The sequence below is a fragment of the Vollenhovia emeryi genome, unplaced genomic scaffold (genome assembly GCF_000949405.1).
Source record: "Vollenhovia emeryi isolate VEMERY1.0 unplaced genomic scaffold, V.emery_V1.0 DF939187.1, whole genome shotgun sequence".
NCBI lineage: Eukaryota > Metazoa > Arthropoda > Insecta > Hymenoptera > Formicidae > Vollenhovia > Vollenhovia emeryi.
The window spans coordinates 877,809-883,017 of record NW_011967179.1 but is presented as its reverse complement, the minus strand read 5'-3'; positions in this window follow the sequence as shown (position 1 = coordinate 883,017).

Here is a 5,209-nt window from a genome sequence, read left to right as displayed (position 1 = left end):
CCGGTTCATATAAGGCAGCTTAGCTTCGCTGTGTCTGTATTTACAAACGCAGTGCCTGCGAATTTATCGTTCGTCGCGAACACCGCTCGTACGAATTCAGCCTGGACACTTAATTAAGTATAACTCTTTTTTTTTAATAAAAACACGGTCTTTTTTTAGTCGCGACTAACAAAAGGGTTTAACAACAAATCGATGGACGCGCTTGTAAGAGGCGGTCATTGAGTACGCCGAGTGCGCCGGAATAGTTTCATCGAATCTTACGCTTCGAGATTCGCGCGGAAAAAGGGGTAACACCGGCCCGATAATTCACCGTATTCATTGTACCCTATTGGCTGGCGCGGTTCCCGTAAATGAATGGAGGCGAAAATACGCCGCCTGTGAAACACGCGAAAGAATGAAAATTCAATCCAGTTTTTCCATACCGGGTGAATTCCGCGTTTGACTGGCGCTTGCTTTGTACACAGGACTAAAGGTTCGCCCGCTGGTGAAATACCTACTTTTCTGCCGTTCTCCCTCTTTTTTCGTGTAATAGCGGCAATTTCTCGGATCGTACTTATCCATTAGTTCGACTTTTATGTACGTACAAGTGATAAACACGATTTGCATTTTAATTATGAAAAGAGAGATAAACGAGCGAAAGATGCTTAAGGGGATCCTAAAGACGTCCGTTTTATTCACATTCTTTGTTAGAAGTAATCTTTTAATTGGCTTTATATAGAAATGCAAAACTCCTTTACGGAATTAAAGTACACGGCAAAAATCTAGACTATGCTGGTCGACTTTATATCAAAAACGAAAAAAGTTAAAAATCTTACTAATTTTCGGTACACTTGACGACAATATTTGCTTGATACAAGAATTCTACGATAAATATATACAAAATGAGACCAGCATACTCTAGGGACAGCATGTAAAAACATTATCGTGCAATTAGAACTAAGATTAATAGCTTAGAAAAAAGGGTTACTTCTAATAAACGCAGGTCCAGAAGTCCAAGTCTAGAAGAAGAGAAAAAGAGCCGGATGGCGTGTAGAAATAGTCGCAGGCTTTTACGAGGTCGCTGCCAAACATCTGTCAGATTATCAGTAAAGCTATAGTGTTGACGACGCTAGAATTCGATCCAAAATCTCGGTCTGAGCCACGTGTAGCTGATGAAATTGCTGCTTTTTCGCAAAAGTTGCAAATTGATTGGCTATAAATTTCTCGGGCCGAATTCTAGCGTCGTGAACACGAAGTCGATAACTGACGTTTTTAATTCCGTCTCCTAGCACGGCGGATAATTAGCAATCTTGAATAATGTCGAGTAATCGGATAATTAATAATCTTGAATAATCTGGAGAAATCCAAGGGGTAAACCGCTGACCAAAATCACGTACACCAACGCCTACTAAAGCCCAGTGGGCGTTACTTTATCTTATTTATCTTGTTTTATCTCAATTTATCTTTATAATGCCCCAGCAAGACCTAATGCCCAAACTAACGCCCAAAAAGTGCCTAGTTATGTCCAGTCATGCCACAAATCTGTACACCACAATGCCCTCAGCGGTCTACCCCTCGGAGCAATCTGTTCAACTAGAAAATTTCGAATTCGCGCCTAAAACCTCGTTATCAAAGTGCCCAATGTGGACAATCGAAGAACAGTGAAAATAATGAAGTCCAAGTTTTTAACTTACTTGTCATTAGGAGAGTAAAGGCCTTCGCACACACTTCCCGTAAAACGTAACAGTACACGGAGAGAATTTTTTCCTTAAACGTAAATTCTTTTCTAATTAAATCATTTTTATTGGACACCGCAACCTTGTCTATAGGCTTTCGAGCCCCTTTTTATAATTACTTGATTTTTATCATACGAACCATTGTTATTTATTTTTTCGTAAAATGTATCCTGCAAATCGTGTGATCGTGGGACCACACGGCACTTTGAACAACTTTATGAGCCTTTTGAAAGTTTACCATGCATTTTACTAGTAAACTTATTTTAGAGTTTTTTTGAAATTCTTTGAACTGCCGTGTTGCCCCACGATTACAATATTTTCCAGATAAAATGTAAGAGAAAATTCTCTCCGTGTAAGGTTTCGACCAATCGCGTGTTTCGATTTGTTTACGGCGTTGCCGCTCGTAAGCGAATCGAGCCACGCGATTGGTTGAGACCTTACCATAACGTTTTACGAAAAGTATGTGTGTGTGTGTGCGTGTGTGTGCGTGTGAAGGCCTTAAGGGAGAAAGAGACTCTGTAATCTTCTCTTAGGGGGCGGCATGAAATATTATGTTAATATAACGTCGAACTTGCGGTTTGCGTTTAAAAGTTCGGTAACGCGCGGGATTAGAATATAGGCCAGTGCGAAATAATTCATCGCGTCTTTTAAAATAGCGTGTCTTTTAAAATAGCGATTTTCCCATCTGCCGGATGCCGGACCGCACGCGCGGATACCGACGCGATTAATAAGAGAAACCTTCGGCCTTTCAGCAGAGTTGAGGAATTACGGAACCCAATAAGACGGAAAGTCGTGAAAAATTCAGACGCGTCATTCGCGGACAAAAGCCCGTGTTGAATGTGAGACGCTGGTCCTCCTTTTTATTTTGTCTTTTGAGTAATATAGGAAATGCGTCTCTCTGTGCGGTCTCTCTATAAAGCCTCGCGCGGCCATCGCGCCGTGTGTACAATGTATAATAACCCGAATAGAAAATTTTCTGGGATCTAATCAAGACCTAGTTCAATTTCCCCCCCAAAAAATCTTAGATTCTGATTAGAAAATCTAAGAAAATGTCGATCAGAGGTGAAAGTATCCCGTGCAATCGCACCCTCAGAAAGGATTTCTGTTACTGAGACAAAAAATATTCCTGACGCACTTACATTTCTCGCAACCCCATTTAGTATAAAAATAAAACAATGTCGAAATAAAATCAATAATTCTCATTCTCCTCTATCGAATTGAAAAGGATTGACTTGATATACTGAGACAAGAGTAACTTGTATAAATGCAAGTTTATATATTCTTGCGTTTAGAATCAATTTTCCCTCCATCTTACAACGCACGAAGTTGGCGCCGCGATATTCGACAGAAGACGATACGTAAGGCTTGTTTCCTGTTCCTGCACTAGTGAACTAGTGCAATAAATTGGAGTAGGACAAGCATATTTTTTCTCATTCTAGCTTACTGCACTAGTTCACCAGCGCAGAAACAGAAAACAAACCTATTCTATCATTTTATGCTAGATTTTGGAATTTTTCATTTAAAATAAAAATATTCCTTTCTTTCTAATAAAAATGATTGGCGTTATGTCGATCCTATTTTGTGATACATTGAAGTGTAATAGCATTGGATCCGGAATTTTTTTTCTGTGAGTGCGCGTGCAGTTTTGACAGCAGGGTTGGGAAGTAACAAGTAACTCGTTACTTGTAACGAAATTACAGTTACAGTTAGTTTTTTTTAGTAACTCTAACTTAACCCCGTTACTTTGCCTTCGTCCATAACTGTAGCCTAACTCAGTTACATTTTTTTATTATAATAACTAGTAACTGATTTAATAGTTACATTAACAGTTACTTTATATATTTCTGAAACCTCCACAGATGGCATCGGTCCTCGCATTTGCGCATAAGCGCGTTCATCGACGCCTGAAATGCAGATTTGATATTTTTATTTTCATCGCAAGAAAGCAACTGCAAAGTAACGATTGGTTACTTTGTGAGTAGCTGTAACTGTAACGCGTTACTTTTTCAGAATTGTTAACTTGTCACTGTAACTAGTTACATTTTTAGCTGAAAAAAAAAACAACTGTAACTAGATACTTTTATATAAAGTAACTTTCCCAGCCCTGTTTGACAGTCACGCCGGGCTCTTTTCCCGGTGAAATGTTCAATAACGCAAACGCCCGTTTGCGAACCTGGATAGAGCCTCTAAACGCGAAATTGTAATTTACGCGGTGGATTTTAACGAGGGACGTGCAAAAAATACTCGACATCAATTTTCGGACATCTCTCGTATCGATTCGCATCCTCTCCGTAAATTTAGCACGAACCGGACCGTTATTCCGGTACATTACAGGAGACGCTACGTTATAGGAGATAGCGCGCGCCGTGTGTACACGCGAGTGCACGGGGTCTTCGGCTCATATTCCCATCTCGGATTTAACGCCAGACACGGTTGCGCGGCTCTGTTGGATGTAAACGAACGTTTAGAATCGGGCGGCCATATTTGACGCTAAATGCACAACGAGAACGCGGGGATTATGTATATTTTCCCGGCCTAAATGTGCTCTCCGCGTGTTAGCGCCACGGCGGATTCAGGTGAAAATTTCGGCCAGAGGACGCTTGTTTATTTATAGCGCGGCACCAAAGCGCGGAGGAGGTGCATTGTTTAAGCACAGTCGATTAAGCACAGTCCGTCGTCGGATCAAGCCCCGTAATGAATCGATTCGGGGAGGGGGGGGGGGTGTCACCGCGGGCGCGAGATTGTCGTAGGGTTTACGGCACGTGCAACGTATCGGCCGGGAGACCAACAGCCGTGCCGATTGATTGAAATCGTACAAGAGATTTGCGTTTCGTGTTATTAAGAGAACGAGGTTCCCCCGTGTTAATTATCCCGAAAATTAACGGCCCCGCCGGCTTATTTGTGAGGCCCGTAATTAGCGCAACGTATGCCCGGTGCACGATGAAGCGGATCCCGTTCGCACAAACGAGGATGTAATTACTTTCATCGAGCGGCAAGAGCAGTCGTCACGTTCATTTAAAAAAAAGGGCGGGCGAGGGAGGGAGGGAGGGGGGAGTGAAGAAGGAGGGAGGGTGGGGAAAAAATGGCGAGCATTTTGCTGCAACAATAACAATAACGGACGACAGATTTCCAGTCTAGTTAATTCGGTCCTGTGTTTTCGTTATTTTGATTACGCTCATGAAGCCTGCTGTTTGTAGAACACGAAACCCGGCCAACCATTTAACAGTGCAACGGGAAGGGAAAAAAAATTGCCGGGTGATAAAAAAATATACGAGCTGTAAAATGTCGTGCTGAAATTTTGGCGGACAATGTTACACATGCGCGTGATTACTGATGCAAAACGTACGACGTAATGAAACCAGTAATTAACATCGGCAGTTTGTAACGCGCGTTTTCGAGAAGGGCATTAATTTTTGTGGAAAGCGAAGAGAGAGAGAGAGAGAGAGAGAGAGAGAGAGAGAGAGAGAGAGAGAGAGAGAGAGAGAGAGAGAGAG